At 37.4% G+C, this 12326-nt stretch overlaps 1 protein-coding gene across 2 annotated transcripts in view; it reads right to left on the reverse strand.

The window, feature by feature from the left end:
- LOC145243454 (toll-like receptor 2) overlaps window positions 1-11024 on the reverse strand; it is a 39519-nt gene extending 28495 nt beyond the window's left edge. Inside the window, exon 1 of one of the 2 annotated variants that reach the window (XM_080106344.1) lies at window positions 10877-10990. The gene's annotated coding sequence lies outside the window, so the exon portion shown is untranslated. Of the gene's footprint in view, window positions 1-10876 lie in introns of both variants that reach the window. The other variant, XM_080106345.1, reaches the window with a different exon arrangement.
- Window positions 11025-12326: the final 1302 nt, after the last annotated feature.

Raw genomic sequence — 12326 nt, forward strand, 5'->3', positions numbered from 1 at the left:
ATATCGAAAAATTGGCCAAAAACATTAATTCCTTTAACCTCAACTGGGCACTTTTCTACAAGGAGGGGTCGATTTTTTTGGTGAGCCATTTTTGCAAACCATCGTATCGGTTGGATTGACTTTCTCTAATTTTAACGTTACTAACTTCCGGTCACGTCATAGAGTAGCTGTAATACGTCAGATTTTCTTTCACTTTCTTTTCTGCCTTTGCGTCACGGGTTCGAGCCTGCCTACTACCACACCTCCAAATACCCGGGCAACGCTGGGCACCCAGGCTAGTAATAATTAAATGAATGATTTTGTGCTACGAAACAGTTGCTGTCAAGAATTGTGAATGTCAACGTACTTAAAGGAATAAATTGTAAGGTGGTCAACATCATTTAATTTAGAATATAGACTTCTGTCATTTATTTGTTATATATATATATATATATATATATATATATATGTAAAATATTTTGACTCTTAATGAGGGTAGAGATTTATTTGCTGCCCACCTCAGCAAAATGTGGCACAAGGCCGGAAAGTGGGAAACCACCAAGCTCCCCTAAAGGAGGGGCACTCCTGCAATTGTAAAAATTGCCTGAGTAACCTCGTCGGCATTCCCCGGTAGGGGCTCCTCAGGCAGTAAGCTATAAACTTACTCCACCGGAAAGCCTAGTGGCAAGGCCTGGGAGGGTGGACCTCCTAGATATTACCCAGGCGACGTACCTCAATCCGAAAGGTGCTGGGTTGGTTCCCGGCCCCTCACCTGTCAAGTGTCAAGAACGGATGCTTGACGAGTACTTCTACCCTGTCTCCCTGCATTCGAGGCCGCTAGGAGACATTCCGCATCAGACGAGTAATGGGGGTAGTTATTTATTTGCTGCCCACCTCGGCAAAATGTGGCACAAGGCCGGAAAGTGGGGATCCAGCAGGCTCCCCAAAAGGAGGGGCACTCCTGCAATTGTAAAAATTGCCTGAGTAATCCCATCGGCATTCTCCGGTAGGGCGTCTCAGGCAGTAAGCTATAAACTTACTCCACTGGAAAGCCTAGTGGCAAGGCCTGGGAGGGTGGACCTCCTAGGTATTACCCAGGGGGTGCTGGGCAGGTTCCCGGCATCTCACCTGTTGGGTTGAGTGTCAAGTGACGAATCCTTGACGAGTACTACTACTCTGTCTCCCTGCAGCCGAAGCCGCTAGGAGACCTTCCTCATCAGACAAGTGGTGGGGGTATATATTTAAATGCTGCCCACATCAGCATTATTTGGCACAAGGCCTGAAAGTGGGAACCCCGCAGCCTTCCCTAAAGGAGGGTCACTCCTGCAATTTTAAAAATTGCCTGAGTAACCCTGTTGGCATTCCCCGGTCGGGGCGCCTCAGGCAGCAAGCAATAAACTTGCCCCACCGGAAAGCCCGGTGGCAAGGCCTGGGATGGTGGACCTCCTAGGTATTATCCAGGCGGCGTACCTCAGTCCAACAGGTGCTGGGCTGAGTGTCAAGTGGCGAATCCTTGACTTGTACTACCCTATCTCCATGCATCCGAAGCTGCTAGGAGACCTTCCCCATTAGACGAAGTGGTGGAGGGTATGAGACGAATGGATTCGCCAATCATTTTTTTTTTTTATAAACACTGGCTGTGCTAAACAACCAATGAAAACGTTTCAAAATTATTATAAAAATTATCGAATTTGGAATTCAATCAGTTCGCCGTTATCTAGGGCGTTTCCACCCTAGTGGTATTGTTCCTAAGGTGCTGAGGTTTGTTTTTTCTCGGAACCCAGCCCCTTATGTTAAGTAATATAAGGTTTACCTTATACGATGGGTAGGAGTAGGCTAGGTAGGTGTGTAACCACCAAGAGTGGATAGCTTATGCTTTATTAGGGCCTAGACTAGGGTAGTATGCATGTTGATCCTGTTCCCGTAGTCTTTTATTTTTCGTTAGCTTGGCACTAGGAGAGCTTCCAAAGATGCCCAGTCCACTTGTTTTATTTTGTCCCCGGCCTATTTTTGCCCATTACGCACTTTATCTTGGAAGACGCCATCCATCCCTGTTTACCCCGACCCCAAGTTATTTTTCACACGAACCCTTAGGTCCTCCACTCCCCTCTAGGGAACAACCTGCTTGCTTTCACCTCTTCCCCCCGGGGGAGAGGAGCGGAAGACAGTGGGCGTTTCATACGACAGACCAGCTGTTAGGTAGGGTGGGTCCCCTTACTAACCAGCCCCCATAGGCATTTTGTTTATTTGTTTTCTTTTTCTTTCTTTTTGGGTGTTTTCTAGTTTGCCCCCCTCCCCATCATCTCACCCCCATTATTTAAAAAAAAAAAATTACTTTATTTTGTATATAAATAAGTTTTATTTTGTTCTTGTATATATTTGTTTTTAAATTTTTTCAGCGTGAATGTCGCCCGCCATCCGTGTAAGCTGGGGAGCTGTTATTTTAAGTAGGTCCTGGTAAGAATGTTAGGCGGTTATGCAAATAGTGCGTGATAGAAACTCTAGTGTAGGTTTTACTTAATAAAGTACTTGCTATCAAACGCAAGTCTAGCCTAGGACTAGCAAAGACCCCTATTTCCCCCCCCCCTACTGGCCCTGGTGCCTAAGTTGTTGCGGACCCCAAATAAGGCCTTGGCAGTAGATAATGCCAAGGTCGGGGCCGTAACGACTAAATACAAGTTCGCCGTTATCTATACCACAGACCGCATTTGATTCGTGGCCGCCATCTTGGTTACTGATCTGAACTACGCCGCCATCTTTGTTCAACACAATGTCTCAAAACTTAACAGGTTATGCGCCTAGCCATCGTCTTTTCTTTGACGGATCGGAATCTAAATTCGAATTGTGGCAGGTAAAATTTCTGGGATATCTAAGGATTCGAAAACTACACAAAGTCATAATCTCCTACAGAGAATCAAAACGACCCCGAATTTCTCGAAAAGAACGCGATTGTTTTTGCTGAACTGATTCAATGTTTAGACGATAGAAGTCTGTCTCTGATTATAAGAGACACATTGGATGATGGACGAAAAGCATTGAACATATTAAGAGAACATTATTTATCAAAAGGGAAACCGAAAATTATATCTCTATATAAAGAACTTACGTCTCTGAAACGTAACGAGGATGAAACGATCACCGACTACGTTATAAGGGCAGAAACAACCGCCAATGCCTTAAAACTCTCAGGTAAAATAATAAGTGATAGCTTGTTGATATCAATGACCCTCAAGGGACTTCCAGCCGTTTTTAAACCATTTACAACTGTTATAACTCAGAAAGACAAAACCATAAATTTCAGCGAATTTAAAGTGGCATTGCGCAGTTACGAAGAGACTAATCGTATGCTCGTGGACAATAATAACTCCAGCAATATTATGAAGTTCAAAAATGCTTCTTGAAAGCAGACACCACCAAATTACGCACCTCACCGCAACGTATTCTCCAAAAGTAATTTTCCCAAGAAAAAGAATAAAATTATCTGCTATAATTGTGGACGACCCAACCACAAAAGTTTCCAATGTCGATATAAACGCTCTAAAATGGGCTCCGTAAAAAACGTTGAGAACTTTGAGGAAGAACATATATTTCTATTCACATGTAACTTTGACAATACCACAAACGGTAAAAATCTCCTTGCAGACTGTGGTGCTACAGCGCACGTTATCACCAAGGAATCTGATTTTATTAATTTTGATTCAAACTTTAATCCTCAAAGTCATTTTGTCGAACTTGCCGACGGTAGTCAAATAAATGATATAGTCTTGAAAAGAGGCGATGCTAAAATATCCCTAAAAAATAATAATGGCGAAATCTGTAACTGTATTCTAAAAAATACTCTGTTCATACGATACCTACATTTAAACAAGACATATTTTCCGTGCAGGCTGCAATTAAACAAGGCGCGAATATACAATTCGGCCAAAATAAATCAAAATTGATACACCCCAATGGAACTGTATTTGACATTAAAGAAAATGACCGACTATATTATTTAAAAAGTATGGTTTCCTCAAAAACTGCCTGTCACGACATTACCAAATGTAGTCGAAGGCATGAAAATAATACCTTCAGATGATCTCCCAAATTGTGATGTGTGTGCACAGGGGAAAATGACAAAAGATATAAGCCGAACGCCAGACAAAAAAGCTACGAAAATTCTCTCACTTGTGCATTGTGACTTAGCAGGTCCGATCAGCCCGATGGGGAGGAATAATCTAAGGTACGTTTTGAACTTTATTGATGATTTTTCCGGTTTAATTCTGGTTTATTTTCTAAAAAACAAATCCGACACTATCATCGCCACTAAGAAATATTTAGCTGATATTGCCCCGACCCCCGTACGGTTCAGTAAAATGTATTCGCTCAGACAATGGGACTGAATTTACTAGTAAAGACTTTGAACTTCTATTAATTAACCACCGTACTAAACACGAAAAATCAGCGCCGTATTTCCCTTTCCAAAATAGCATGGCGAACCCTTTTTGAGATGACAAGATGCCTACTTATTGAATCGAAATTAGCGCATAGTTTATGGACGTACACTTTAATGGCAGCAGCATATATCAGAAATAGATTGTTCAATAAGAGGCTAGGAAAAGCGCCGTATGAAGCATTTTGCGGTGTAAAACCTCAAATGAACAGAATGCATCTATTTGGTTCTGATTGTTTTGCATTTATAGAAAACACCAGTAAACTAAATACTAAAAGCGAAAAAGGTACTTTTGTAGGTTACGATAAAAATAGTCCGGCATATTTAATCTACTTCCCAAACCAAAATACCATAAAAAGGGTTAGATGTGTAAAAATCAATGACACATTAAATTTAAAAAATGTCGATCCAGTGGATGAAAAATGTGAAATATTACCTAGCATCTTAATCGATCACAATGAAAATATTAATAACTACAATTGCAGTAGAACTTCTAACGAAAATATTAACTAAACACGTCGATACCCAATAAGGGAGCGAAAAGGGCCAGACTTCTTTCAAATTAAAAAGATACAAGATTACGCCGTGGATTACTGTTATTCGTTGAACAGCGCACCGGAAAGTTATAATGAGGCGATTAATTCAGAAAATCACCAAGAATAGGAACAAGCTATGGTATCCGAACTGAAAGCTTTATCTGAAAATAACACGTACGAAATAGTGGCAAAACCAACAGATAAAAATATAATTTCTTCACGCTGGTTTTTTTCCAAAAAAGTCACAGCTTCTGGCAGTGAAACTTTTAAAGCAAGATTTGTAGCGAAGGGTTTCTCACAAATTCCTGGAGTGGAATATTGTGCAACATTTTCACCAACGACAAATTTAACGACAATTAGAATTTTATTACAACTTGCCACGCAATACGATTTAAAAATACACCAAATGGATGTAAAAAATGCTTATTTAAATGCTCCGATTGACTGTGAAATCTACATTTACCCTCCAGAGGGATTTAAAATGAAAAATAAAAATTGAGTGTGGAAATTAAATAAATCGTTATATGGACTAAAACAAAGTGCACACAGTTGGAATTTAACACTCCATAACTATTTAATAGAACAGGAATTCAAACAATGTCCCGTGGACGCGTGCATGTATACCAAACATGTAGGTAATAAATTGTTGATTTTGTTTATTTGGGTTGACGATATATTACTCGCCTCAAACTGTGACAACACTTTAAAAGATGTTAAAAATGAATTAAATAAAAAATTTAAAATGGCCGATCTTGGACGACTGTCATGGTTCCTTGGTATAAAATTTACCTGTGAAAATGAAACTATAACTATGAACCAATCACGATACATTGAAAAAATTCTACTCAAGTTCGGAATGCAAGATTGTAAGCCGCGTTCAACTCCCGTCGAAATGGACATAAATAAAAATATAGCGACCGAAACAAAATCCATAGATAATCGAATATACAAGGAAATTGTAGGGAGCCTCATCTACTTGATGACTGCAACAAGGCCTGACATAAGTTACATTGTAACAAAGCTATCTCAAAACTTATCGAAACCGACAATTAAAGACCTTAATCGTGCAAAACAAATCCTTCGTTACCTAAAAGGAACCAAGGAACAATCTTTAATATTTAAAAAGTCTACATATCCTCTAAATTTAGAAGGCTTTTCGGATTCAGATTAAGGTAACTCTGAGGATAGAAAGAGTATAAGGGTATTGTTTTAGACTGTCAAAGGCTGGACCTATGATCTCTTGGAAAACTAAAAAGCAACAAATTGCTGCCCTTTCTACTTGTGAAGCAGAATATGTGGCTCTTACTCATTCCGTGCAGGAGGAAATTTTTCTGAATACCCTTCTAAAATCTATTTTAAAACCAGATCTCAGTAAAAAACCCTATAGTAATTCATTATGATAATCAGAGCAGTATCTTATTAGCAAATAATTCTATGATTCATCAAAGGCCGAAGCATATTGATATCAGATATCATTTTATAAGGGATGAAGTAAGGAAAAAATCTATTACTCTTAGTTATGTGACGTCTGAAAATAATATAGCCGACATTTTCACTAAACCTATAAAAAGAATAAAATTAAGACATTTTATAACCGAACTTTTTGGAATCTAATTATGAATAAATCTCTTTTCAGAAACACCAAAAGAGAACCATGAACAGTCAAAATCACACACACACACACACACACACACACACACACACACACACACACACACACACACACACACAAAATGTAAATTGTCCGGGCACGACGTTAAACTGCGACCATTTCTACCTTACTAACCAAATTAACAAACTAATACTTAACATAATATTTCCAGTTTTTGTTTAAAAGAAAGTCACTTGTTAAAACCTTTTCTTTGTAAATTTCTTATTTGTCAAATAATTATTTTTTGTATCTTTTTTTTTGCAAACATTTGTTAAAAAAATGTATATTTGTTAATTTTTGTATTTGAAAAGTATTCTATTTGTATGTTTATATATATTTGAAAAGTGTTTATTTTTATATGTATCAAAAAAAGAAACTCAATGTCATTAAAAAAAATGGCTTCTTTTGCACACATTATACTAATATATTAATAATTCTTTTTGACCAATGAGAATAAAGAAAAATTCCCCCCAAACCAGATGAAGAACCCCCCCCCAAAAAAAAAACCCAATTATTTTATTGGTTTATTTTTCTTTGTTCATTTATTTGTTTATTTTTATTTTTATTTATCTATTTTCTTTCCTTTTCTCAAGTCAAACCAAAATTGCACCCGAAATGATTTTTCCATTATATCACAAAAGAGGGCGTGTAAAATGTTTTTGACTCCTAATGGGGGTAGTTATTTATTTGCAGCCCACCTCGGCAAACTGTGGCACAAGGACGGAAAGTGGGGATCCAGCAGGCTCTCCTAAAGAAGGGGCACTCCTGCAATTGTAAAAATTGCTTGAGTAACCCCGTCGGCATTCCCCGGTAGAGGCGCCTCAGGCAGTAAGCTATAAACTTACTCCACCGGAAAGCCCAGTGGTAAGGCTTGGGAGGGTAGACCTCCTAGGTATTACCAAGGCGGCGTACCTCAGTCCAACAGGTGCTGGGCCAGTTCCCGGCCCCTCACCTGTTGGGCAGAGTGTCAAGTTACGAATCCTTGACGAGAACTACTACCCTGTCTCCCTGCAGCCGAATCCACTAGGAGACCTTCCCCATCACGAGTAATGGGGGTAGTTATTTATTTGCCGCCACCTCGGCAAAACATGGCACAAGGCCCAAAAGTGGGGATCCAGCAGGCTCCCCTAAAGGAGGGGGACTCCTGCAATTGTAAAAATTGCCTGAGTAACCCCGTCGGCATTCCCCGTAGGGGCGTCTCAGGCAGTAAGCAATGAACTTACTCCACCGGAAAGCCCAGTGGCAAGGCTTGGGAGGGTGGACCTCCTAGGTATTACCCAGGTGGCGTACTGCAGTCCGACAGATGCTGGGCTGGTTCCCAGCCCCTCAACTGTCGGGCTGAGTGTCCAGTGACGAATCCTTGACGAGTACTACTACCCTGTCTTCCTGCAGCCGAAGACGCTAGGAGACCTTCCTCATCACGATTAATGGGGGTAGAGATTTATTTGCTGCCCACCTCAGCAATATGTGGCACAAGGCTGGAAAGTGAGAACCCCGCAGGCTTCCCTAAAGAAGGGGCACTCCTGCAATTTTCAAAATTGCTTGAGTAACCCCCGTCGGCATTCCCCGGTCGGGGCGCCTCAGGCAGCAAGCAATAAACTTGCCCCACCGGAAAGCTCGGTGGCAAGGCCTGGGAGGGTAGACCTCCTAGGTATTACCCAGGCGGCGTACCTCAGTCCAACAGGTGCTGGGCCGATTCCCGGCCTAGTCACCTGTTGGGTTGAGTGTCAAGTGACGAATCCTTGACGAGTACTACCCTGTCTCCCTGCATCCGAAGCCGCTAGGAGACCTTCTCCATCAGACGCAGTAATGGGCGTATGAGAAGAATGAATTTGCCAATCATTTTTATAACCAGCGGCTGTGCTAAACAAGCAATGTAAACGTTTCCAAATTATTATAAAAATTGTCGAATTTTGAATTCAATCAGTTCGCCGTTAACTACGCCATGGATCGCATTTGATTCTTGGCCGCTATCTTGGTTACTGATCTGAACTACGCCGCCATCTTTGTTCAACACAATGTCTGAAAACTTAACATTATATATATATATATATATATATATATATATATATATATATATATATATATATATATATATATATATATATGAGAGAGAGAGAGAGAGAGAGAGAGAGAGTTTTCTTGCGTTTGGTATTTTGATCTGTTTTTTTCTTGTTAACGACATTACTAACCAAAGCTGTATAATGTTTGCTTTTATGACAAAAAAAAAAAAAAACAAAAACAAAAAAAAAAAAACGACTGCGTATGAAACAAATAGCGATTGTTTGCTCACCTGTATCGAAACAGGTGGGAAAATACGCTATGCCTCTCGTAACCGGAAGGGAATAAAGATAGCCGATATTTACCTTCCTGTTGTCGATAAGTCACACGTTCGAAAATCCAGGAAATTGAGAAATTAGAAAAAAAATAATTTATTTTACTTTACCTACTATTTTTCATTTTATTTTAGACAGTAGTCACAGCTTATGAAGGTCAGACGGCCACTCGAGGATATGGTTTAATGAGTGTAAGGTGGCCACTGAGACGACAGCTCTGTTATCGTTGGTGGTGGGAGTTGGGTAGAATATGATTATTGAAAGGGGGCGTGACATCGAAAACTTGTTTACCTTGGACTTGAAGACCACCATGTTATAGAGAGCTGGAAAGCATGCTAGCGGAACCGAGTTCGGTGGCATACTTATAACGAATAAATTTCATATTTAAAAGAAGTTTTAAGAAATTAAATTTGCCGTAAATATTAGGTTGCTGCAAAAATAATGCTTTTTGACGTTTAACTTATAAGTCAAAAACGACATTATTTTTGCACCAACCTAATAGTGACCGAGTAAAATAATTCAAGTGCTGTCATGTTAATTATCGATAAAAAAAATAAATACGTAACCGAACTGGAATGAGTACGTACTGAATCATTGGCAGGAATCCATGATTGATTTAATGACCTGAGTTACAGTTTTAACTCGGTCCTGGATATGACCTTCAACTATATCCGATGGTGAGGACCTAGCTTGCGGGCTTTGGGGAGTGTGGAGCCACTTTTTAATTACCATTGCTCCTAGGTCCATTCTGACCCGGACTGGTAGTACATGTTAGGGTCCCAATAATAGGTTAAATAGAAACAATTCTCTATTGAATATTATATATATATATATATATATATATATATATATATATATATATATATGTATGTATGTATATATATATATATAATACTAACTAGCTCTACCTACGTATTGAGCACTTTTGAAGTAAATACTTAAAGTTTACGTATAAATCTATACTTTCGTATATTAATTTTATGTGAGTAAATGAAGTAGTTATATATATATATATATATATATATATATATATATATATATATATATATATATATATATATATATATATATAAGGATGGGCACAGTGTGCGTAATTCTAACTAAGGCAATCAACTAGCGTCTATGCAATGTTCACGACTTCCGCTCGTGCGAACACTAGATTGTCAGTGTATTCGCTGAGTTCAGCTTTTTATAGTTCTTAATTCCCTTCATTCCTTGGACAATTGTTTGGTGGCCCTGGGGTAGAAGCTCAGAAAATGGAGCAAAAGGTACCAGCAAAATAGTTACTCTACACTGATGATTACGTAATCATGAAAAACTAGAGTCTGTAGGTAAAAATAAATAATTATCATTTAATTATATATATATATATATATATATATATATATATATATATATATATATATATATATATATAAGTGAAAATGTCTGTGTGTATGTGTGTGTTTGTGTGTATGTCTTAAAACTGACAGAGTTATTGCGTAGGAAAATGTACACACACACACAGCAGACACGTTCACTTATATATATATATATATATATATATATATATATTTATATATATACTTATCAAGTGTTTCCTTTTCAGATTAAATATGTTTTTAACTCTTTTTCAAGGTGTTTTTTTAACATGTTTTATTAACTGTTTGCTCCTATATATATATATATATATATATATATATATATATATATATATATATATATATATATATATATATATATTTATATATATATGTGTGTGTGTGTGATAAAAACGACATTGTTTTCACACCAACGTAATATTTAATGACAACAACACGTGCCCCCCCTTTTTTTTTAACTCGTGGACGAAATCACTTTCAACTGCTTAAGGGAAAAGAAATAGCAAATTAAACAGCTACCCAACCGTCTAAAATTAATTCGGCATGAAATAAGAAAATAATTCTCCAAATATACAACTTACCTACTAATGTAGTGTTCTTCTTTACCCAGAAAAATCCACTGCGATCTAAGGAACAAAACGAAACAAACAAAAACAAAAAAAAAAAAAGCAAAAAAAAAAAAAAAAAAAGCAAAAAAAGAAGCAAATTCAAAGTGAAACTAGTCCCGGTTCCTGTCACTAGTTCTATTTTTATCAAACCGGTGGGGAAATACGTCATGCATCACATAAGCAAGATATAATAAAAATGGACGATATTTAACTTCCAGTTTTTTTTTCCGAGATGTCATAAATACTGAAAACAGGTTTAATTTTTAAAAAATTTATTTCAGTGTTTATGCAGAGAAGGTGCTGTGCTATTTTTAAACAGTATTTTGAATTTAAATTGAAGTTTTATGATATTAAATTGTGAGACGAAGGCCCGAAATGCTTATCTTCGCAAGCCAGCCATCCTTCGTTGCTGCTGATATTTTCTCACGCGCTCATATGCACTATGTTACATACCTGCCCCCCCCCCCGAAAAAAATTCTTTACAAGAATTTAATTAAAACTGCCTGAGGTAATAAAAGAAACCAAGAAAACAAAACACAAAAGTTCACACAATAAAACATGAATAATTAAATCCAAATAAAAATGTCTTAGTGTATAGTTTACTCGATATTTCCATTTTATATATTTTTTTCATCAAAAATGCATTTCCTTATTTATACTTTGTTTTTTCATAAAGGAATTTCAACATATTCTTCCGAATATTTAAAGGCAACGTTTTAATATGTTTAAAGGGGAGGGCTCAGTGAACTGTTTAAATAGCAAGCATGTATGTTTATTTTGTATTTAAAAAAATTTCACTGAAGCAGTGTTGAAGTGTTTCAGCTTGGTTGTGCAAGAATACATGTTCAAATGTTAAAAATATTTTATAAGGCCAATCAAATTATTGCAAGACCAAATCAGAGTTTGCATAGTAGTTGATGTATGTTGGTCCTGAGTTTGAAAATTTACCAAACTGAAACGGGATATTTTTATTTTAGTAATAACGTCAGTTTTTTCTTCTTGGCAGTCTTCATAGCACATATGCTATAATGTTAATTGTGTTTCAAGATAACTTTATACATATATATTTTTTAGTGTAAGATTTTTCACGCAGCTTTTTTCTTATTTTCTTAGATTAACCCTCGATGCTCTCTCAATATCCTATCCGTCATAACATTTATATCTCTCCTTGATCATTGATAGATTTTTACGCCAACTGTCCGAATAGTTTTTTCGGTTAACACTTCTTCTTTGAAACCTTTGACTAAAGTAGATATCATAACATTGTTCCTAGTCATATGACTCATTTATCTCTTTATTGATCAGTTACTTTTAACAAAATTAATCTAACTCTTTTTAGTCTACGGCCCCTTTTTGTTTCTTAAAAATTAAGCCTAAGCTACCAAGATTATTCTAGACAATTTCGGCCTAAGTTTTGTCTCTT

This window comes from Euprymna scolopes, chromosome 22 (genome assembly GCF_053919585.1).
Source record: "Euprymna scolopes isolate OS-2025 chromosome 22, ASM5391958v1, whole genome shotgun sequence".
Lineage (NCBI taxonomy): Eukaryota > Metazoa > Mollusca > Cephalopoda > Sepiida > Sepiolidae > Euprymna > Euprymna scolopes.